At 41.8% G+C, this 25,477-nt stretch overlaps 1 long non-coding RNA gene across 2 annotated transcripts; it reads left to right on the plus strand.

Annotated features, from left to right (window-relative positions):
- Positions 1-505: 505 nt before the first annotated feature.
- LOC141997591 (uncharacterized) lies at positions 506-22,390 on the plus strand. 2 transcript variants are annotated; one of them, XR_012641745.1, is made up of 5 exons: positions 506-568; positions 11,392-11,461; positions 17,494-17,603; positions 19,826-19,931; positions 21,868-22,390. It is a non-coding gene; the product is annotated as an uncharacterized LOC141997591 (long non-coding RNA). The 2 variants fall into 2 exon arrangements; XR_012641744.1 differs by lacking the exons at positions 506-568; positions 17,494-17,603 and adding an exon at positions 8,699-8,800.
- The last annotated feature ends 3,087 nt before the right edge of the window (positions 22,391-25,477 follow it).

Genomic DNA, 25,477 nt, shown 5'->3' on the forward strand with positions numbered 1-25,477 from the left:
TATGGGAGCAAATCACACCAGGGAATCAGCATCCTTGTTTGTTTAAAGGTTGGGCACCTGGCATTGTTTCCCCTAAAGTTTAGAAAGGCTGTTATATTTCATTTGCTGCTGCGGAAATCTTCTGCTTTTAGTCTGTATCAAACGAGGGCACAAATATGACCTCCACTAAGGACCACAGTGATGAATATATCACAAGAGTAAACTTATAACGTAGTTATTCTTTAATATATTTCCTTTGAGCAACTATGCTGTGCAGATGCCATGAGTTAACTGTTCTCTAGGACACTTGAGTTGAACCTTTTCAGAGAGGGAGATTTTAGTAAACAACTCTCTGGTGCCAGGCATTTCAGTTTTAAATGTGCATTTTAGAGTCTAGTGGCCTGTGATATTTCACATCCTATGGAAACAGAAAGCACATTGCTATCATTGTATTCTTAAGATTAGAGCTGGTGGCTGAATTACCTCATGATAGAATATTCAACGCTGATAGCCTCCTTTTGTACTCAGTTTCAACATAACACACGAAAGAGATGAAGAATGGGCTAAAACTCCGTTCCAACTGTTAGAGGTATGGTCAGTTTTTGTTTTTCATTAAATATTATTTTAGCAAGCTTTGTCTCCCTTGAAGTAATGTGGGTTAGGAGAAGTAGCAGCTTAAGGGAAGGAATCTCCCTTGTGATGCCAGTAATTTGATATGTTTGCCTTCGTTGAAGAGAAAGTGTTTTGCTTCTGTATGCTACAAGCACAGTGAAGATCCCTTCTCCGGTAGTTCCCTCTTCTGTGCAAACATTAATTTGTATAAACATGGCCCACACGGTTTCCTTGAGAAGAAAATGCATAGTGACCTTTTGCTAGTTTTTCAAAAGGCTTTATGTTGCTAAATGTCAGTCAGTTATTCATTACAGTAATATTTTCCCAGGGCCTGACTGGGTCCAGTCAGAAGAACATGGGAGAAAACTTGGCTGTCTCCCCAACCCTGCCCCTACCCCCTAGTCCAGACTTCACAGAAATCCATTTGCGGGGTTGAGGGGCAGCGCTGAAGAGGGAATACACATCAGACTCAAACCACACAGAAAATCTGTCAGAGTTAACACCACTGGGGTGGCATTAATTCTGCCATTATCCCCTGAGCCCTTAAAAGAGGTCCAGGGGGACAGCGTGGGAGGCCCTGGAAGTGTGTGTCCAATGGCAGGAGTGGAGGCCAGTGTTTGAAAGCTTGCTGGGAGCAATGAGAATTGAAGGAGAGTGAAGCTGTATGGTGCATGGGACCAGGGAAGATGGTTTCTTGGTGTAGCTCAAGCTAAAAGAAAAAAGCAAGACCCAGTACTATCCTAGAAAGAGCTACAAACTCCAGCTGATGTTGCTAGGAAGGAAATAAAAACCTCTACTCCTAAAAAGCGAGAGAACTGGGCAGGTCCTGCTCTTATATTGGTACAAATCAGGAGTTTCTCCACTGAAGTCTGTGGACTTGATCAGGTGTAAAAACAGTATAAATAACAGGTGGGGCCCAATATGTCTAAAAGGAGCTGATAATTGCTGCCTCCTTTTGTCCTTATCTAACATTTCTGAAATATTGTGATCAGTTTTTAATCTCTAATGCCAAATTTGACTGTGGGTTGATTACAGATTTAGGATCACTCAAGTCCTTAAAAATAAAGAAAAAATTGATTTTAAAGTGGGATTTTCAAAGGTGCCCAGAATGGGCCTAAATCTGGTGCCACTGACAGTGTGGAATTTTACAATTGACTTGAGTGGGAGCAGAGTTAGTCCACTCCCGCACACTTTTTGAAAGTCCCACCCTTAAAATAATTCTTTTTTTGTTTGTTTCCAATCTGATTGGTTGCATCTTCATTCTGCAGCTGCATAATGATTTCAAAAGTTTGATTTCCCAGCCAATTATATGACTCCCATTACCATGGTATGTGAGCACCTCACAACACCCTATGAGGGAGGGAAGTTGTTTTATCCCCCTTTTATGGGGAATTGAGGCATAGAAAGACTAAAGCCCAGATCCTCAAAGATATTTAGGCTCTTAACTTCCACTGAAATCAATAGGAGTTAGATCTCTAAATACCTTTGTTCTGGGCCTAAGTCCCTTGCCCAAGATCATACAAGAAGTAGTAGAGCAGATCTCTCAAGTCTGAGGCTATTGTGCTGGCCACTGAACCTATCTTCCTCAGAACTAAGCAATAAACTAATGAAAAATTTCACCCTACTATCTTCTTCCCTCTAAACCAGCTTAGTGAGATGCAAAGGTTTTTTCAGTCACAGTTAAAACTAAATAAAAGCAAACTTGGAGAATGCTTCCACATTGTTTGTAATGGAACCATCCATCTCATGTGTGTGAATGATTATCTCTAATTTCACTCTGATCTCTTGTAAATGGTTGCATATCCAGTCGTCGATCTTATTCTCTGCACTCAGTGATAGCATCTGATTCAGTGATGGAAATCCCTATTCCACTTTAGAAAGCAATTTAGTCTTCCATACTGAATATGTTTACTTAACCATGTAACAGCGATTACTCCTTCATTGGTTGTAAATCTACCAATATTCAAATTCTCTTGGGCTTGAATCATGAAACTTTCATCTAGATTTCAAAATCTAGGTGGGGCAGAGGACATCTGTACCAAAACCTCAGATCCAGTCCATTATGGATCCCAAATTTGGGTCCAGCTGCTGGTTTGGTCTCTAAATCCCCAGAAGTTTAGAAGGTTTTGGAGCCAAGGTTTTGATTCAGTCCCATTTCTAATCATTAGCAGTGCTAGGAACAAGATCAGATGAGACACTTCCACTTTTGGATTTTGACTTTCGCTTTTGTTTCCACTTGTAGCATTCTTAGCTTTTTGCCTGTGATCAGTTGTGCTTACCACAAGGGAAATGACTCTTAGTTTAGGCCAAAGCAACATCATTGACTTTGATGGCATTATGCCAGACATTAATGTAGCCCTTTAAGCATAATAAAATATTTGGTTGTACCAGACAGATTTTAGAAATAAGGACAGCTGGACACAATGAGAACACTAGGATTAAATGCTTGAATTTTCTAACTAACTTCCATGTCGGCCATAAAGTGAATGTGTGAAGGTTTACCTGAAAATAGTACTTAGATTGGCTATATTTTGCTTGAGCTTCTATTTTTAGAGAAATATCAATGTTTCACTTTAAAGAATTTGATCAGCAGAATCCCATAAGCAAAGTAACAGGAATTATTTAATCTTTTTCCATATCATCTATCCCAAGGTTAGATCATTCATAGCTGTGAAATTCTCTGCTGTGAAAAGAGACTTCACCCTTATTCGAAATGTTGATTTTTAGATTAACTTAAAGATTTCTTAATTATTCATCAGTTTAAGCCTATTCCAGTTTTCTCTGCAAAAAAGACAACATGAATATTAGACACTGGTACTGGGTGGAGAAGTGTAGCTCTTAAAGAAACTGAGTATGGAATGTCAGGAAAACCGCATCATGGGAGATAGCTGAGGACAAACAAACACAACCATGAATTTGTCATGTGATCATATAAGCCAAATAGTTTTCTTATGACACATTGCAAGTTTGTGCGACTTTAAAGGCATATACTAAACAAGACATCCTAGAACAGGAAAGAATAATGAGAGAATGTTGAATAAGGGGAGGGGCTGAAAATCTGGATAACACAGAATGGGAAGATGGAGTCAGCAATGAAAGACCCATAAAATAGGCAAGCAAGACACTGCAAATGGGTAAGACCTAGAGAATGAGAATCATGGTACAGAGACCGTGCAGATTTGGGAAGAGCAATAGGAGTGAGGGAGAGGAAGCCAAATGTGAAGAAGAGAGATGCATGTGAGGAAGAGCCATTTGGGTACTGAGGAATAGAAGTAACTCACCAGAATTGGAACATGCAGTAAGAAAGCAATTTCATCAGGTGATCAATAGATGGGAGGTGCAACCAAGGAACCTATTATGCATAGAGAAATTCAACCCAGACACTCGAGGGAAGGTAGCTCCACTTAGCCATGGATGAAGGTTTCAAAACTCTGCCATCTGGAACTGGTTTGAAGGGAAGCACATAAAGATGAGAAGAGGATGAGACAGAATTTGGACTACAATGCTTCTGCTGGGTAATTATGGTTTATGACACTTTTTAAAGCAATAAGCTTTTTATTTTTAATGTCACAAAGAAATGTGTAGTTGTGATCAAGTCCTCCTGCTCCATAAAAAAGAGCTGACACAGATACTTGGAAGCACAACTGGTACTTAATGCTATGTAGAAAATAAAAGTAGTAAAAAGTATAACTATCTTTCTTCGCCCACTCTTCCTCTTTGATGAAAGGGAGCACAAGGGGGAGTGATACAATCTGTTACTCAGTGTCACTTTCAGTCAACAAGTTCGAGAGATTTAGGGACCCCTGTATAGGCCAAAATAGGCTTTGACATATTGTAACCCTCTATAATGTTTTATAATCTGAAGATAACTCTTGTATGTAGCTGTCTGATAAGGTGAATGTGGCCTTTCTAATTCTTAATAATAAGACATTTGATCTCCTGTTTTGAAAAGAAAACATAGGATCACTTTGGATGCAAATCCTACACAGAGTAGAACCAAGAAGGCTATCAAAGAATTAGAGGAGCATAGTTTTCCTTTTCCCCAAGACAATTCTCTAAAATCTTATCTACCTTTGTTGCAAAACTATGCTCTAGTTTCCTAGATTATCTGAACGATAACAGTACCAGACTGTGGCACCATTACATTAAGTAGTGTAGCCCGATCGACTTTAATGGGAATTCATATGGTGTAAAGTTCTATTCAGTGCATGTATGAGCGTCACAATCTGGCCCATAAATTGCTTCTACCTAGCTAACACGAATCTATAAAGTGCCAGTCATGATGATTATTGAAGCCCCCAAAGCACTCTGAAAACTGTCTCAGGGTGTTGCAGTGTGATAACTTTCAGACTTGCATTACTAGGTAGCCTTATAGTATTGTGATATATTCTTTTTAGAGGAGAATTTTGTTCCTGCTCCCATGCTAATCTTGTGTTCTGATCCTATGAACCACTTTCAAGTTAAGGTGAAACAATTAGCTCCAAAACATCGATGCTTTGTGCGGGTTGTTTTTTTCTTGGCTATTTAACATTTGGGCTTGATGAATATTGCACACATTGTCCTAAGACATCTGAGGTTTTTAAATGAATGTGTTTTGGCTATATTTTTGCCCCTTTTCATGTACACTTCCTTTGAACATGTTGAGTGATTGAGTTTCACTGGCACAAATTAATGGAAAGTGACTTCCAAAGTTGCGTGCATGAGCATTATTAGTAATGTTTCTAATGGTGCCCACAATGTGTTAGCTGCTGAACAGACATAATGAAAAGTGCTGTTTCTGCCTCCCAAAATGTACATCATTCATGGAAACTGAATTTTGCATACACAGATGTGAATATTCATGCCAGAATTGCTGCTGTAATCAGGGAACAGCAGCAACCCCATGTGAATTACCAATTAAACTGAGAGACTGTTTGAGCAGCAAATATTAAATATTCTTTGATAACCCCCATGATCAATGCAGAGAATTAAAATTTAAAAAATAAATGCAAGGAAAATGATGTACCGATAGGTGTTGTGTTAGTAGAAAGCTACATTCATTCAATTATTCACTACAAAATATTCTGTTTTGTTACCCACAAAAACATTGGAAAGACAGTTGAGGATAAAAAAAGATGGCAGTTAAGGATTTTTTTGAGTATCTTTTTTTTTTTTCTTAAATTGATCATGTAACATACCAATAACTGGATGAATACCCAATTTTTCTTGTAAATCCAGAAAAGAAGAAAAATTAAAATCCTTATAGACAAACTAAGGAAATGTGGTCTAGATGAAATTACTATCAAGTGAGTTCATAACTACTCTTTGAGTATGGTCTTTCAACATGTTATCAAAGATTCCCTGTTACACTGGGAGGACGTATCTACTGAGGTTCTGCAAGGGTTTGTCCTGCATCTGGTAATATTCACTGTTTTCATTAATGGAGCGGAGGGTTTGCTTACAAAATTTGTGGATGACACCAAGCTGGGAGAGTTTACAAGTACTTAGAGGCTAGGACTAAAATTCAAAATGATCTTGACAAATTGGTCTGAAATTTGTCAAATTTGTCAGACAAATTGGTCTGAAATCAACAAGATGAAGTTCAATAAAGACAAGTTCAAAATACTTCACATATGAAGGAAAAATCAAATGTACTGCTACAAAATGGAAAAACTGGCTTGGCAGTTGTTAGTGCTGAGAAGGATCTAGGGGTTATAGTGGACCACAATCTGAATATGAGCCAACAATATGATGGAGTTGTGAAAAAGGTTAATGTCATTTTGAGCTTTATTATCAAGAGTGTAATATATAAGACACGAGGCCATTGTCCCACTCTACTTGGCACTGGTGTGGAATACTGTGTCCAGTTCTGGGTGCCACACTTTAAGAGAGATGTGGACAAACTTGAGAGAGTCCAGAGGAAAGCATAAATAAAAAAAATAAAGTAACCTTTCCTCATAGGTCATGGTTTCAAAACCTTGACCTATGTTTAGTCCTGAGAAAAGAAAACTGAGGGGAGACCTAGTAAGTCTTCAAATATGTTAAGGACTACTATAAAGAGGATGGTGATCAACTGTCCTCCATGTCCACTGAGGGTAGGATAAGAAGTAATGTGCTTAATTTGCTGCAAGGGAGATTTAGGTTAGATACCAGGAAAAACTTTCCAACCATAAGGTTAATTAAGCACTGGAATAGGCTTCCAAGGGAGAGTGTGAAATCCCTGTTGTTGTAGGTTTTAAAGAAAAAGTCAGAGAAACACCAGTCAGGGATAGTCTAGGGGTATTTGGTCCTGCCTCAGTGCAGGGGGCTGGACTAGATGACCTCTTGAGGTGCCTTACATCCCTACATTTCTTTAATAGAATCAAACAGGTCTGACAGAGGGTAAAACTGTGCAATGAAGCTAATACACTAAAGTTGGGCACCCTTAAATATTCAGTTTGGTAAAATTCAGATCTGTCGTCCCACACTAGAAGTGAAATGGCATTAAATTTTTTTTTGACTCCACTTCTCCAAAGAATGCGTAAAACCCAAGATGACAATGGTAGTGAAAGTACAATAAACCAGTACAATCCATTAAACCTCTGCTATGAATGAGTAATTAGAAATTGATTTCTCCCCGCCCCCCAGAGTGGTCTGGCACTGAACCGTAGTTAGGAGCAGATGCCATTGTAGACAGAATAGTCCTCTCTCTCTCTTGCACAGTACCAGCGAAGAGACGGTAGCTGGGGGAAGAGTATAAAAAGTGAGAGCAGCAAATAAAACTAGGTTTGTAATAGACTTCACCTTTTCAACCCATCCTCAGGAGAAGGACTAGAGGACTTCACTGGGAACTCAGACTCAGCTTCATAACTTCTTGCAGCTTACCTATAAGAGATCAAATCCATGGTGGATTGCTAATTGAGCTTTTGATCTCTCTAAATCAGTCACTGAATTAGTATTAATAGAATCATAGTGTTAGAAGGGACTGCGAGGATCACCTAACCCCCTGCCAAGATGCAGGATTTGTTGTGTCTAAACCATCCATGACAGATGGCTATCCAGCCTCCTTTTGAACACCACAGGTGAAGGAGCTTCCACAGCCTCCCTAGGCATTCAGTTCCATTGTCCTACTGTTCTTACAGTTAGGAAGTTTTTCCTGAGACTTAAGCTAAATCTGCTATGCTGTAGTTTGAACCCATTGCCTCTTGTCCTGCCCTCTGTGACACGAGAGAACAACTTTTCTCCATGTTTTTTTATGGCAGCCTTTTGCTATCATATCCTCCTTTTAATCTCCTTTTTTCCAACTAAACCTACCCAGTTCCTTCAGCCTTTGCTCACGTGGCTTGTATTCCATCCCTTTAATCATCTTTGTCGCTCACCTCTGGATCCTTTCCAGTTTCTCTGCATCCTTTCTATACATGGGTGACCAAAACTGGACACAGTACCCCAGCTGAGACTTAACCAACACTAAGTAGAGCGGTACTATCACCTCCCATGACTTACATGCTGTGCCTCTGTTAATGCAACCTAAAATTGTTTGTTTTTTTGCAACAGCATTGTGAAGCTTACTCATGTTGAGATTGTGATCCACCACAACTCCCAGATCCTTCTCAGCAGTGCTGCTGCCAATCCAGTTATCCCCCATTCTGTATTTGTGCATTTTGGTTTTTCTTTAAGTGTATCACCTGACATTTCTTTTCTTGTCTACAGCCCAGTTCTGCTATTTATCAAGATCCCTCTGAATTTTAGCTCAATCCTCCAAATTACTAGCAACCCCCTCTAGCTTTGTGTCCTCTACAAACTTGATCAGTGTGCTCTCTGTATCTACCTTCAGGTCATTAATAAAGATGTTAAACAACACCGGACCCAGAACAGATCCCTGTGGAACCCCACTTGAGATTCCCTCCAATCCGATTCAATAGTTACTCTTTGTCTGCAGTTGTTTAACTAACTATGTATTATGTTATAGTCTAGTACTTAACATTTGATAGCATTTTAGTGGCCATTGTGAAATAATAAGTGACTCTTCTGAGGTTCATCTATAGCTATGCAAGATTTGCAGAGCCCTTTACAATGCATTATCCTCAGTTTACAGTTTGGAAAGCTGAGGCCCAGAGAGGTGTCGTGACTTGCAGATAATAACCTAGATGAAATGGCGGACATGGGAAAAGGACTCAAATCTCAGAGCATCAGATTGAGCCAAATCTGCGGGAGCATGATGCACTGCCTGTCTCAGTGCAGCTCCTACTGGGTGGGTATCCACATCACAGAAACCAACGCTTTATCTGGCATTAATTGGAATACGTGATGGCAGATTTAGTAGAGAATGCAATATTGACTTAACACGGAAATGGAATTACCCTCTCGCCTCTAGATATGATTTGGTCAGATAACCGTGAGGTACAGAGTTGGGGCTGGATAGGTGGGTGGGTGCTCATGCTTGCGTGGTGGGTAGAGAAACCAAGGACTTCATGTCAAAAAGGCAAAGGTTTCTGGCAGACTTCAGGGGAATATGACTAAGATGCTTGATTTAAGGGACTATTAGCAATGTCAGCTAAATGATTAGTTAAATTTCATACTATGCAGTTTTTCTACTCAGAAATAAACCAGTGGCCTTACCAGTCATATTTTTTTCAGAGCCATAAAGTGAAGTCAGTATCCTTAAGAAAAAATGTAGCTTCTACTTGTTCACAAGTTGCTTTGTACTGGCATGTGTTTTGTTTTCAATGTTTTCCCTTTCTGTCTCTATCCCACAATGGTCTCAAAAGACTTCAAAGTGTGTCATGAGCATCAAAGGAGCATTCTCAGAGCTTGTCTAAATAGCTATTTAGTTATTTGGATATTTCCTCAGACTAATCAGGGAGCTCTCACGTTTTCCAATTATTTCCCTTTAGCTTACTCTATTGGTTTGAACAAAGTCCCCCTAAATGTGTGAACTTGGAAAACTTTATTAATAAAGGGAGCTTGCTTGCTTGTTGGGATTGGCCACTGTTGGAAGACAGGATACTAGGCTAGATAGACCTTTGGTCTGATACAGTATGGCCGTTCTTATGGGTGTGCCTTATGTATATAAAGTCTTTGGAAGTGGGTATACTGTACTTGACTTATAGTATAGCAGAGTTTTTTGGGACCATGACCCAGCATTGCCAACTCGTTCAATTTAATTGTCTGTCTGACATCATTGTATGGTTAAATACAGAGGCGTCAACTTCATTTAAATCTATTACCTAACTGCGGTAATTACCCCCAAACTACCTGGCAGGACCTAAACTGGCACAAATGGTACCACAAACCTCAGGGAGTGTGTGAAGGTCATGCTCCTTCTATACACTTAGGTCTGCCAAAATACTTTGATTGGAAGGCAGAGTCCCACCCCATGCAGGCGGGAGGTAGGGAAGCTAAGGAAGAGGGGCACAAACTGAGCGAGACATCAAGGCAAACCCCCTCACCATGCATTGCTGTACTCTGGCCCAAGACCCAGGCAGCCCACTGGTTTACAGGGACATCTACTGGACACTTCTAACCCACCCATTGGAACCTGCTAAATTAGCAGTGATTGTAACTTAGACCTGCTGGATTCAAAGTGGGGGGGAAACCCCCCCCCATCCAGCAGTCTGCCAGTTTTGCCATATGGAAGGCCTGGCCTCTGGCATCAGAGGAGATCCAACAACTAGATTAAGGTTGGGTAGGGTGGGACAGAGAGCTCACAATGGCTACCTCACCTAAGCAACAAACAGTTGCAACATCCCACCTCCTCCAGCACTTCCAGACAGGAACCAGTCTCCCAGCACCCCCAAAGCCCCATGGCAACATCAATAGATTGGACAGGGTGCAGAGCCCTCCCCCCCCCCCCCCCGGCCCACAGACAGCAAGAGGGAGGGGCAGCAGAGAGAGCATGTGGAGCACTGCCCTAGCTGTTCTTGGTTGAGATCTCCCCCGTCCCCACTCCCACCCAAGAGGGTCTCTCCAGTGTGCCCAGCTCTGTCAAAGACACAGCCTGCCTACCAAGATGAGCATTTGTAAAACTTGTGTGACTTTTAAACCAATCTCCTGATTTTTGAGGCCTGACTGGTGACTTTTGAACACTTGGGATTAGCGATGCTAATCCACTATAGAGTATGAATGACTCTGGAGAAACACTGTTGGCCGGATTTTCAAATGACCTCTGCTGTTATGTAGACTTCCCCAATAGCATTGACCCCGCAACCAGCTAGTTTGGGTACGGAGGCATTAAACTGCATCTACACTAGGTTCTAAATGGAGTTTCAAATAGACTAGTGAAGGGCTTGTCTACATGGAGAGTTAGTGTGTGGCAAGCCAGGGTGTAAATCTGCAGGTTACTAAATCACTGCATGGACCCTGCTACAGTGCCCTAAAAGTTCTGTAGCATGCCTTGATGTACTGCTGTTTGAAATGGGAGTATGTCAAAGCACACTACAGAACTCTTAGTGCATCTAGGCAGGGTCAATATAGTCAGTTAATACATGGCAGAGACTAGTGTGCTGTCAATTAACACTGCCTGACTTGCCACACACTAGCTTTCTATATAAACAAGGCCTCAGACATCGTAACTAACATGATTTTTTTTTCTTAGTCTAAACAAGGCTTAATTGAAGTGGCCAGACTTTCAAAAATGCTTGGTATCCATCAGCTTGCATTGTTCTTAGTGGGAGCTTCTGGGTGCTGAGCACTTTTGACAATCTGGCCACTTTATTTAGGTGCCTATGTGGAAGCCAGTCTCTCTCTTGAAAATTGTACTGTACTAACTTTCCTAGGGATATGGTAAACTGCACAGAGAATACAAAGGATACAATCTGTCGCTTTTTATTTGCATCTCCACAGATGGCAAAAAGTGGGCATACGCTTTTCTGCAGGAATATAATGTGGGGATACTCCTCTCCAAACAGACACAGTGAGTATACTTTGCACATCCATGTCATCCTTCCCTTCTGCTCTTAGCTCTACTCAGGTGCCTCGAAGGAATGAAAACAATATTTACATTTTTCAGACATACATTTATCAGTAATTTATTTGTGATTCTTATCATGTTGTGACTCTGTTTTCAGAAGATGGGATGATGGTCACTTCAGATCACCGGCCCTTTTCTATTGATGAATCTGCCCCACTTTTCTTACAATGATCTATCATTCGTGGTTTGAACAAAAAGTATTCCTGTTTGTTACTTTTGAATGTCTGATGTCTGCTAACGTGCTTCATTCATTGACAAGTCTGTTCTCATTAAATATTGAATTATAATATCTTAAATATGTGCCATGTCTCTCAAAATACAAAAAAAGGACCATTGCCACTAAAAACTATTAATTTTAATAGTTTTAAAACTATTAATTTTAAATGGAAAAGTAGATAAGTAGGGATATCGACTGCCTGTCTGTTACCCCCTCCCCCAAGTTGTTCTCTTATGCCTCTGCTGCAATGAGGCAGAATAAATCAGTTTCATGTTTCTAATGAAGTGCCATGCTGAGCCAGGCAGGCACAGGTTAGTTTCAAGAGAATGCCAGAGTAAGAAAATATCCTAACCCCATCTGAGAGCATGGAGGGCACCCTGTGTAGCACAGCTGGTTTGGCCCTACCGTGTGTGTGCAGAGAACCACCTGGGAGTCAGCCCAGGGTTCACACCTCCCTGTATTCTGCTCTACTGCAGCAGGGCTGGAGGGTGAGGTGGGCCATTCTCTTCCCTTGTGTCTATAGGGGAGATTGAGGCTCCACAGAGGGAACTTCTGCCTGTTAGAAGTCTTCCTCCATCTTTACTGCTTCACCCATTGTTAGCAATGGCTTGAAGCCCCAGAAACTCTTCAGCCAGTCACCAGCTCCTCCCTCCATAGATGATGGAACTAGGGGTGCTGGCTTGAAGTGGTTTCCATAATATACAGGGTTTACAGTTCTGTTCAACAGCTCTCAGCACCCCCACTATAAAAATCATTCCAGCACCTATGCCTCCCGCTCCTGCTTCAGATTCCCCCGTCTGAAAGTGTGGCTACGCGTGAACGGGAAGGTGTGATTCCCAGCTTGCATAGGTGTACTCGTGCTAACGCTGCTTGAGCTAATGCCTAAAAATAGCAGTGTGTCCACAGCAGCATAGGTGGTGGCTTGGACTAGCTGCCCGACTACATAGCCAGCTGGTCGGGTGGTATTGTATTTGAGGTAACTATCCTGAGTGACCAGCTGTGCCACCATGGACACACTGCTATTTTTAGATGCTAGATCGAACAAAGATAGCACAGGTATGTCTACCTGAGCTGGGAATCACACCTTCCAGCTCAAATGAAGATGTACCCTGTGTCTTCATGAGTGAGGAGGGGGAGCTCTCCCTCTGCTCTTAGCAGACAATTGTGAGTTCTACTTCTTTAACTCCTGTCCTTCCCACTTCTTAACTGCAAGGAATTCTCTAGTAGGCAGCCAGGCTGCCTACTAGGGCAAAAGCTGGGCCAAACACACTATTGTCCTCACCCAGACAAATGTTCACCAATAAAATAATTTCACAAATCCTCTTTAACTGTCATAAGTATTTCTTGTAGCTCTTTCCCTGCATCGCTGACAGGGTATCTCACTATATTTATAAGAATGCACAAAAGCTTTCTGTTTTCTAGTCATCCTTCTCCTAGGCTTGGTTCTTAGAGATACCACAGTCCAATACTCGTGACTGCAGAGTTCACTGACCTTGCCGCACATTCTGATTCTTGCTCCCACTGGAGCCGAGCCTCCAACTGATGTGTGCCAGGACAATTTCTGTGTACTCTGTTTCCTCTCTCTGGCCAGCTACTAAGCAGCCAGTTCCCTTTTTCCTTATTACCACCTCCTATTAATAATACTGCACTCTTCAAGAATAGGAACATTCAGGATTTTCCCTAATGCAATACTCCCAGTCAATCCAGATTAGATTTTTTTTCAAGTATTTATTTAAAGGTAGGAGCAGAGAAAAACATACAGAAAATAAGAGGCGATTTGTTTAAACATACGGCATATTTTATGCAGAAATCTTAATGCACACTGGAGGAATACTTAGACTTCTTTGTTACTGAGGTAGAGTCTGGAAGGTTACCATGTTCTAATCTGTCTTGCTCATTTAACCTGCCTCCTTCCCCAGCTATGTAGTGGAGAGACAAGCTCATTCCACTGCAGAATAGAATCCTCTCTCCCCACTCCACTTGTCCAGAGCTCGGGTCACTTGTAACCCGAGTCTGCTTTGCAAGCTAGGAGAATATACAAAGGGCCATGTCTTGGTTCTCAATGTCTTATTCTTATTTCCATAAATGACTGTTCAAAATACTTTTCTGTTTCCAACTCCACCCTCCAAGGCTACGTCTACACTTGGAGCTGGGGGTGAGATTCTCCGCTCATATAAACAGTCTCGCTAGCTCTTCTTGAGTGAGTGCACTAAACATAGTAGTGGAGTTGGGGCACAGGCAGCAGTGAGTGGCGGCATGGGCTGGCCACCCTGAGTATCTACCCCCAGGGTCCAGGGGGGTTTGTACCTGGGGCAGCGCTTTGTAGCGTGCTAGCTCAATGAGAGTTAGTGAGAGAATGTCTGCATGAGCTGGGAATCCACACCACCAGCTCCAAGAGTAGACGTACCCCCAATGTTCTTCTCCGGCAGATACCTGCACCCTGAAGCTCTGCTCCGGAGCAATGTCGAGCACCCTCAGTTCCCACTGGCGTTAATCGGATTGTCTGGTTTCAACAGTTTATCAAAACCTCAAAAGACATTATTGGAAGAGCCTATGCAATGACATTCTCCATAGATAATTGAGAGCAATGGGAATGCTCTAGCCCAGGGGTTCTCAAACTTCATTGCACCGCAACCCCCTTCTAACAACAAAAATTACTACATGACCCCAGGAGGGGGGGGGGGAGGGGAGGGCGAAGCCTGAGCCTGTCTGAGCTTGGCGGGGGGGGGGGGGCAAAGCCCAAGCACAAGGTCTTCAGCCCCATGCAGGGGGCCTGTAACCTGAGCCCCACTACCCAGGGCTGAAGCCCCCGGGCTTCAAACCCAGGCGGTGGGGTTTGGGCTTTGGCAAGTCTAATGCCAGCCCTGGTGACCCCATTAAAATGGGGTTGTGACCCACAGTTTGAGAACCCCTGCTCTAGGCTAGTGGTTCTCAGCCTTTTCCGCACCATGACCCCTTGTTACAACCAAAATGTTTTGGGACCCCTGAACGATTTCCTTCCCATTTAACTATATAGACAAGGAGGTTGCCTGTGACCCCCCCGAGACTGTGAATGCATATTCCATAATCAGCAGAGCTAGACTGACTTAAGTACTTAAGAAATCTTGATAACTATGCATTGTTAGCATTCAATTACTGTCACGCTAGTCACTGTTTTGTGTGTAGCAGGACTTGTAATTATTACTTAAAAGGCATCATAGATATCCGTGACAAAATGCCCTGAAAAGTTGACAGTCTAAAGCTCCAAACCTACAATTGATACCATGTGGGCTCATAACTATGCCCACAATCAGCCCCATTGAAGTTAGTGCAGCACCATGCAGTCACAGCACTCCACCCATGTGCTATCAATTGCAGGATCAGGGCCTAAGATCCCAGTCCAATGTATGGAAATCAATGGGAATTGTATTAGATCTTATATAATACAATTCCCATTGATTTCCATACATTGGACTGGGATCTTAGCACAGAGCAGTAGAGGTTTTGAAGAAAGGGATTCTTTCCCCACCTCAGGTATAAATCAAGAGAAATTCTCAAAGAAATTTAAGTGAGACAAAAATCAGAATTTTAATTTAACAAAGTTTTTTTTAAAAAAAATGCATATAATCAGTTAATATCCGTTTGCAGTGGTGACATCACAGCAATTCATACCTTGAAAATAGCATGTACATTGTAGTGAAGGAAGATGAAAAAAGATGACTGACCAGGAATTTCTTATCAATAAAGGAAGAGGAAATAAAGAAAAAGCATGGTGACCATTTAACTGAACCTAGGGGAAAAAAACCCAGATTTTGTGAATGTTTAACCTTGGAAGTGGCAGCAGTCCTTCACAGTTTCCAGATAAACTAATTTTTCAAGATTATATGCACATTGGAGGATACATGACATAAAATAATAAAAATATTAAGTAGCATAAAAAGGTCAGGGATGTCATACAATACGGTCGCTAGCATCTATCGTGCTGAACATGTTCCAAGGGTAATTCCTCCATTGTGGCAGCAATGGAAGACTGAGGATTCCATGATCTTCTCTGACTTCTTCTGCGGGCTGGAGTCAGACCTTGGCAATAAGGTTTTTGTTCTGCACAGAGATATGCTCATAACATGTCTCTACCACCTGACATGTGGGAAGGGTTCTCCTATTTCACTGATATTCAACAGCCCCAGCAAAGGGAGCTGGGCCAGCCCAGAATTGTAGTGCAGAGGAGCATGGGAGGTGGAGAGTTATTCCAGCATCTATCCCCTACCTCTCCAGCACATAACTAGTAGATCTGCAGAGACTCTACTTTTCAGCTGTGTACAATGGGTTGAATTTTCTTTTAGACAGGCCTCAGTGGAGGCAGCATCTACAGCTTCTGTGGTATGGAGGGTTGCAGATATTGTTGGACTGGATCCAAAGTGTTCAAGTTAAGAAAAAAATTCTTACTGTATTTCCTTTTCTATCTAGTTGTTTGTTACATATTGATTTTTTTTAATTCAACAAACCTCAGGGGAAGAACAAAACACCCCTCTCCCCCGCACCTGTCATTAGTGATGTTCCCTAAACTGGGATAAAAGAAAAGATGGAAAGAACATGCTGAAAGTGTAGAGAAATGATAAAATTGTTTTGCTTTTGGATATAATAGGATAAATTCTAGCTGTTGTGTGTGCACAAGTGCTTGCCAAGAAACCTGCAATTGGAAGAGGAAAGGCAAAGTAGATGTTTGCTGCCTTGAGTTCTGTTTCCTTTGAGCGTTAGGAGGCCTGGGACAAGCTAGCCCTGTTCAATTAGCCCTGCTACACCTGCATGTGTATGCTGGACGTAAAAGGAAGAAAGCCCAGCAGGTGGGGCAGGTTTGGGAGGAGAGTAGACAGGCTCTTCCTATGTGGGGCAATAAGTCTGGCTCAGGCTAGGAACTGCCTGAAGGCCCATGGTAGGAGGGCAGAACTGGCCTGGAGTGGTGGGTTTATTGGCGCCCAGGAGCTGCAAGTTAGGCCCCAGGGGCACTGGTCTCTCTTACTGCTTATCTGCAAGGAAGGGAGCTGAAAATTCTTTTGCTTTGATGTTGTTTTTGGACTTGGACTAAGGGACCCTGTTATCCTGGAAGGGGTCAGAGCGTCAATGTGACCTGGCTGGAGAGCCAAGTCACCACCCCAGATCATGGGAGCCCTGAGGAAAAGAGTGAGGTGGAGAGACTGAAATGCCCGGTTATGCCATGAGGGGCACTTGAGGACAGTGAGCCTTGGACATCCATGGAAAGGCTTTTCTTTGGGCCCTTTATGATGCATTCCAGGGCATGGACAAACTCATATCTACATGTGCCCTGTCATTCTGCAATGAGAACTATACACCAAGCCCAACCATGTTATTTCCTGTTACTATCAGGAATAATCTGCATTAGGGTGGGTGTGTTGCCAGTCGAAATATAGGAATACAATAAGGGCCCAGTCTAGCTCTCGTTACTGCCAATGGCAGTTGTTCCATTGGCTTTAGTGAGAGGCGGATTGGGGCCTTCAGCCTGTTCGTGTAGCATTAATTTTCACCCATGGAGCCATTTAAATGACTGGCCTGAATCTGGCCTCATGAATCTGAGTGAACTTGGTGGCAGTCCTTTTAAAAGGACTTTATAACATATCTGCTGCTTGTATGGATCTTGATAGTCTACCCATGCTTCAGTGTTTGCCTTTAATGTACTACTTTTAAAGTATCCTATAGTAGCAGACATTTAACAGTAAAAATAAAAATTGAAAATGAAAAGTGTAACTGATGGTTTTGGCAGGTACAAAGGGCCTGAGGAATTGGAGATCTGATAAACGTGTTCAGGATATAATGAGACCCACCCACAGGAGAAGAAATGAAACTATTGTTTAGGAATTCATGACATCTTTTGTAAGTTTTGTAGAAATGTCAATTTTTTAAAAAAATCCCCCCCCCACACCCCTGAAATCAAGAGATAACTAAACAGGGGATAGAAATAATTGTGATATGTCTGTTTTCCCCAATCTATAGCGCAAAAAAAAGGGGGGAAAAAAAGGATACTTTTCGGGGGGTGGGGATGGGAGAGTAATGTAAAAAGGCAGCAAACCACGTCTGTCTTTTGGCATGGCTGACATAGCAAAGATGGAAACAATTATATCTGATAGTCATTTATGTGAACTGCTAAGTGCCATATATGTTTACAGTTTCCAAAAGATGTGTACAATTTCAGGTACACTAAAGCAGGACTAATTACCATTTAAGAAAATGCTATTTAAGCATTCCTTTACAATATATCCATTCTAGCCCAAGGTTTGAGAGAAGGCTGAATAATTTAATTCAAATCTGCTGACCTGAATGTATTTCACCAAAAACATTTAAGGGGCAAAGTTGCTTAGATTTTTTTCTTTAAACTAATTGCCAGAGGTGAGGGGTCAATGTTTTATATCCGTGTAAAAGATACAGGTGTCATATCACACATTAGTGTCGTGTGCGTGTGTAATATATATAATATTACTTTTACACGCATCTGCGCGCACACACACACACGCACACACACACACACACACACACACACACCCTACATTAAAAGAACATTATGAAGGTTGCAACGTCAAGCACTGAAAAGTTAGGCAATGCCAGAATGATTGTTACCTGTGCAGAGTATTTGACAAGATCTTACATTGTCATACCAATTTCCATTGTTTTAATGAGCATAATGTTGTGACTTGAGTCTAGAGTTTGGGGCTTTGCTATGCTAACCAGCACTGTACTCTTTGCTACAATTTAGGGATGATGTCGTGCTTCCACCGGGGTCTTCTGGACTCTTTTGCCATCGCTTATGGTGCCTTTTTTTGGACAGATTAGAACAAAGTGTCTGAGTTTATGCTCGGGATGGAGAAATTATTGTGATGAATGTTAAATAGCAACACTGATCCATTAGTAGGTTTCTTAGTTTAAATCTTTGTGCTATTTGGTCCATTTGCAGGGCTGGCCTGCAAGCTTTGTCAAACCTGTGGCTGTGGGCCTCCTGGATCTGGGCGGTCGAGGAAAAATAGAGGAGAATCTCAGCTTTTGTTTTAATAGTAAATTTCTAGTCCATAATAGCGTTGGAAAGATAATCTTGAAAACATAAACCTATGTAAACTGATAGCAATGGCTGAAAGAAACAAACACCTCTGCAGCAGGGGGAAACATAAATATTCCTCCCTCTCCTGCCCTATAAACACTTTTGTTTAAACTGAGTCAGTTAGGTTTGAGGTGTTATCTGAAGAACACCTTCAGGGATGTAGAGAACAGATTCTTCAAAGAGTTACTGGGGTCAGGGTGTGGGGGTGGGGTGGGATTTTATAAATGGATTCCACTTTGCTTACTATTACAGATATCGCTGATCTATTCCATCTATTTCCTATCTTAGAAGATATATTGATATCCTCAAACTTCCATATCCCCCTCACTTCTCCACCCCACAATTCCCCTATTTAAAAAAATAGAACTTATACTGAAGTACAAGTGACTTGTCATTCAATTCTCTAAGGCTCTGATTCAGGACAACGTGCACATGCTTAAGCCCCTCCCTATTAACTTAAGCACATATTTATTGTTAAGCATGTGCTTAAGGGCTGTCCTGAATCAGAGCCATAGACCCACTCTGGCTACCTCTCCTGCTGCACTTCCATCTGAGAACAGATACATGAACTGTGAACCAGGAGGAAAGAGAATAGTTAAAAGGAGAGGGGTCACGTGCTTGAGGAATTACCTCAGTAGCCTCTGTAAATTCTGTATGTTGTTTTTATTCTTAAAATCAATAAACACTTTAAGCAAAAAAAGAAGAAAGAGGCCATGCAGTAAAACGTAGCATGTGGTGCTGGCCCTTCACAGGGAAGGGAGAAGCAGCTTGCAGAAAGCCATGTGAACAAATGAGTTATTTGTGTGGCTATGTGATCCAAAATGGAAGACATGTGTCACACTGCAAATCTGTATAACGTGGCAGACATATACTAGACAGGAGCAGTGGGGCCTCCTGGGTTTTCCACCACCCTTCATATCCTTGGCTGTCATATTAATCCTCTTTAAATCCAACCTCTCCTTTCCAGTGATTGACTCCTACATCTTTTTTTCATCTTTCATTGCAGCCAAACAGCATCCCCGTGCAGCTGAAAACTATTCAGCTCCAGAATCAATCCTGCAAGACGCACAGGGCAGGAGAAGCCTTTGGCCTTTTCTGGTGGTGATGGCCAAGTATGTATGTAATGTGCTTAGTCTCCACTGGCCCACACAGTGAGAGACCCTGATCCCCTCTTGAACTTGGGTGGAACGCTTTCCCTTTGCAATTGGGTGGGCCAGCTCTAAACTAATATTTTCTGTATAGTTAATGATGACATGGCAAGTGCCATACCCTGGTGGAAATTTGCCATTTGAAAAATTGCCTAAAAATATATCCTACAGTAAATCTTTCTACGCATGATTAAGTGTGTGTGGACTGGACTGGACTGGACTGGACTGTATGGGATGGTCTCCGTCCCCACAAAAAAAAAAATCTCAGCTATAAAAAATATGAATCTCGCCACAGGGATAACAAACAATGTCTCAGCTAAATCTTCTCTCTGCTATTGTTTTATTTACTAATGACAAGAACTACACTGTTTGAGCTAAAAATTCAAGAAGATTATCAAGGTCTTTAGAGGTAAAAATATGCAACAGGTGAGGAAAGCAGTTTGCTCCTTGATGGGAAGGATGGTCTAGTGATTAGGATGTTAGCACTGGTCTACCACAGGCTTCCCGTATGATCTTAGGCATGTCACTTAGGATACATCTACATTTGAGCTGAGAGGTATGATTCCCAGCTCGTGTAGAGGTACCCATGCTAGCTTTGCTTGAGCTGGTGCTTAAAAATAGTAGTGGGTCTGCAGCAGCTTGGGCTAACTGTGCAAGTATGTACCAAGAGGTTGGGCGAGATTGTAGCTGGGGCGGCTAGGCTGTGGCCCCAGTGCTATTTTTAAGTGCTAGCTCAAGCAGAGCTAGTGCTGGTACGTCCAGATGAACTGGGAATCATACCTCCCAGCTCAACTGTCGATGTAGCCTTAGTATCTCTGTACCTCGATGCCCCATCTGTGAAATGGGGCTAACAATACTTCCCTCCCTCACTGGGGTGTTGTGAGGAAAAATGTTAGATTTTGAGTTGCTCAGATACTATGGTAATAGGGGTGACACAAGTACTTTAGAACAAAGCTGGGGAATGTTCTCATCTGAACGGTAGGCTCTTGTTGAGTGTTAGGTGCTAAAACCTTATCTTTACAGTGTTTCACTTATGTATGGTTTGCTGATTCTAGTGGTGGAAAATGGCCACAGGTGGGAGGAGTCTGCATTTCAGTCTATTTTACACACCACTGTCTCTTTCCAAATGTGCAATGACATCTTGAAATCTAAAAGGACAATGCAAAATTAGGACAGTATTTTATTCAGATCCAGACAGTGGATTTCAAAGCTGATATTTTACCCTCCCTATATATATACAAAGTTGGAATTCTAAGCACATAGGAAGGGCAGAACAGTGTAAATGAGAGCAGCCATGTGGGACAGAATTTTGCCATGAAAGTGTTGTGAAGGTGCATATCATCTAGGTGCCTAGGGTGGGAGGTCTATCTGGATGAGAGGAACATTGCAATTATACCCTCTGAGAGGAATTAACAGAAATCTGCTCCATACTTGTACAAGACTTGTAATGCTGTGATCTACCAGAGTTGTAGGGTAGCTAATCTGAGACAGAGATTTTATAAAGGTGCTAACTGCTGTTTCATCATGCCCCGGGGGTGTTTCATTTTCATACAAGGACTTGTTTGGAGAAATGCTGCGTGAGCCTTTAAAACAGATTGCCTGCTGTCAAAAGGACTATTTGAACAGTCATAATGGTTCCTTTATGCAATATTTTGGAAAAACAGTAACTTAAAACTGCACTTTTTAAAAACTCCAAGTAGTTGGAATCCTAAAAAACCTGAGTAAATCAGAGAAGCTCCTTTCCCTTATTCTGAATTATGACAATTTTGGGAAGGAAAAAGGAGCAAAGTTATTGGAAAGAAACTGAACTTATACATCTTTAATATGAATGTCACGTTCAAAAAGCATTTCCAGTTTTCTTCATGTCATAATGCTAGTGCATTCCTTTTCGTTTAAGCAGAGAGCGTCTGTTTTCCAGAAAGGGACAAATACAAGAACAAAATACGATATGCTTATGAAGGAGGAAAGTTGCATATTTCTTCTGGGGACATTCATTTTACTTCACTTTGGACCGCTGGAAAAGGTGACTGAGAAAGACACTGTTCGCTCAGCAGCCATGCCAACTTGTACAGCAGTTTGGCCAGAACTGACAAATCAAACAAAGGTCTGACTCCAGACACAGTGACTCCTGGCAACATCTAGATACCGTAGAAAGTTATTTCTGGCAATTCAATTGATTGCACTCTTTCTTTTCAGTCAGTACCTGACTGCCAGAAGCTGGGACCAGATGACAGGAGCTGGATCACTCAATAATTGCCCTGTTCTGTTCATTCCCTCTGAAGCATCTGGCACTCACCACTGTCAGAAGACCAGATACTGGGATAGATGGACTATTGGTCTAACCCAGTATGGCCATTCTTTTGTTCTTACAATACTACAATATTGTAATAGGGGACATTGTGCTGCTGGAGAAGGTGCCATTGTATGGATGAGATGGAAACCAGAGGGCCCGACTGCTTGTGTTCAATAAAGCTCCCAAGGCATTCAAGTTTCAGAGGCTTAGCTTTGGTGTCCTAGCTAAATATTAATTTGTGTCATTCTCTTTTCTACTGATATACAATCTCCCCCCCCCACTCTTGAGTTTTAGCTAAATAAGATATGCCTCACCTTGTCTGTTTCTCATGGCTGTGTGCTGTTAAGACTCCATCTGTGAGGTACTGAGCACCTCCTGTGAAATGCTGAATGCTCTTATCTCCCATTAACTTCAGTGGTAGCTGGGGGCACTCCGAACCAAACAGGGTTGTGCCCTTAAATAGCTGCTCCATTTCATCTCACAGGGGGCTGCTTTTCAGTGGTGAATGGCATGATTCCTTTATAATTTAAGAGCCTCCTGTGCAATCCTAGCTCAGACACCACAACTCCACTTGACGACTGCAAAGGGAGATTTGCCTGCACCAAGGGCCCTAAAGCACATTTCTGGTTAAGACAGTATTGTCAAAAGCAAACATTCAAAAATCACGAGTCAGACCTCCAGAAATCATGAGATCGGTTTGAAAATCATGAGATTTTTAAAAAGAATTATTATTGGTGGAGCCAAGCTTGAGGAATTCAGCAGGACATGCACATTTGCACACTCTGCTGTAAGTGGCATCTCACTTCAGCATCTCAAGTAGGTGGCTCTTGGTTTGTGAGCACACCACTACTTCCCTGCTTCTCCCGCCCTCCACCCCCCAATCCAAGCCCTGCTTTCTCCTTAAAATATCCTATCCCTCACATTCTCTGCCACATCCACTCCACCCACATCAGCCTCCTCCAGCCCCCAAGATTTCCCTGTCCTAGCCCCACACCTAGGTTGCATCCTGCCCCTTAACTTTCCATATCTCTTGACAATTTCCTGTCCATTCCTAGCCCAGGAGCACAGGGAGCAGCCATCTTCTCTGAAAACAACTTGGCTTCAATGTCATTGGAAACAATAGCAAGTAGTAGCGGACTTTGTAAGGGGAAGCAGCATTTCAAAAGCTAGCTATAGGGGAATAATAGCCATTTTGATTGAGGGAAGTCTGTGGCTTCATCCCATTTGAAAATAATGGGAAATGTTTTACTACTTTGAATGAGTACAAATGTGTGGTGTCAGTAAGTATGAGCCCATGAGAAACTTAAAATAACCCCACCAAATATCATGTGCTTTTCAATAAAATCACAAGAGTTGTGTGAATTAACAGCTCACAACCAGGTCTTAGAATCTGAAAAAGTACTGGCTTGTTATAGAACATCACATGAAGTTGGAGATTTCAGTCCTTGTCTTGAAAGTACTAAGACATCTAGGCCCAGGATGATCATCCAAAGCTCTGGGACCTTGACTACCCCTAACAATTCTGCTCCTTGGTACAAAGGAATTGCTCATTGTAAGGGGTAAAGCTCATTTATATAAGGGACAGGACATTCTTGGCAGCCAGTCCAAGAATGTGGAACTTGGGGTATGTCTACACTGTGATTAAAAAAATCCACAGCACTGAGTCTCAGAGCCCAGATCTTATGGGGCTCAGGCTGTGGGGCTATACAACTGAATGCATGAGGTCTCAGAGCCTGGGCTCCAGCCTGAGTCTGAACATCTACACTGCAATTTTATAGCCCCACAGCCCGAGCCCCACGAGCCTGAGTCAGCTGCTCCAGGCCAGCCACAGCCATGCCATAGGTCTTTTATCAGCGTGTAGACGTACCTTCAGTCCTTCATGACATAAGGGCGACCACAAATCTGGCTACTTTCTGGTTCAAGTGAAAAGTGCAGTTCTGCAATCTCACTTCCACCTAACAAAAGCATGGAGCAATGCACTTTAAAACAACAAATCCTAACAAATAAAAAACACCCTATGCAAATTTTTCCCAGGGAGAGGAATGAAGAAGTAACTTTTCTTGACAGTTGTTGGTCACCTCACTTTATAGTTGAAAGGTGTTCAGATATGATGGTGATGGGTGAGGTATAAGAAACAGAGAGATTGTCAAATTTCTAATAAATAACTAGTACCTGATTTATGTTGTAATTTACAGTGGGGGTAAGTAATTAATATATTTAAGTATCTTATCATTAAAGCTAAAAAAATATCCCCTACGTATACGGAGTTATTCCTGTTTAAGACCAGTTCTGTTCCCAATTGAAGCTAATGGTTATAATGACCTATAGTTGTCTCTTCCTTCACTAAGATACCTTTTACTAGAATTGCATTATTAACACACTTTATAAACTCTCCTCCACAAATGATGTTCCCATTTTATATTATGGGGTGGTTGTTTTTTTGTATTTTTGTTTTTTGTTTTTTTTAAAGTGAATCTAGTGCTCATGAAAAATGCCACACTGGTAACCCTGTGAAATCATATATTTATCCACAGAAGAGGAGCAGCATGGGCAGCAAGCAGTAGGGAAAGCTTCCCCACACTGTGATTCAATCACAGAAGAGCTTGAGAGGAAGTTCTGTTGTTTACATTTATTTAACCATATTCTGGTACCAGTAATAAGGAATCCAGTAAGTATTAATTATAGTGATGTTTTAGCAATAAGGATAACTATCCACTAGAAACTGAAAAGCTATTGTTTACTTATTCTATATAGGCTACCAAAAAAAAAGCCATCGTGTGGTGACAAATCAATCCACTAGTGGCCTGGACCAAATTTATACTGAGGTCTTAGAGGTAAAAATCTTCATATCCATTTATCAGTTCTTTGAACCATCCATTTCCCCTATGTTTTTTTGCTTGTAGCTCTTGTTGTGCCACAATCTTTCTTCAAACTTTCACTCTTTCTTCATGTAAGGTCCCAGTCTGTGGTGAATAAGGGGTCAGAATCTGAACCTGGATCCCAGTTGAAATTTTGCATCTGGCATGTTGTTCTCTAATAGGCTAAAGCAAAACCAGTGAAGCAAATGACCTCAAATGGTGGAATGATCAAAACTCAAATCCAAATCTGAATTTTTGCTCAACCCCTTCTATGCTAACTATATAATTCCTATGCACAAACACATCTTGAAATGAATATGTTAAAGCTGGATATTGAGCCAGAGATTAACAAATAGTGG

This window comes from Natator depressus, chromosome 1, assembly GCF_965152275.1.
Source record: "Natator depressus isolate rNatDep1 chromosome 1, rNatDep2.hap1, whole genome shotgun sequence".
NCBI lineage: Eukaryota > Metazoa > Chordata > Testudines > Cheloniidae > Natator > Natator depressus.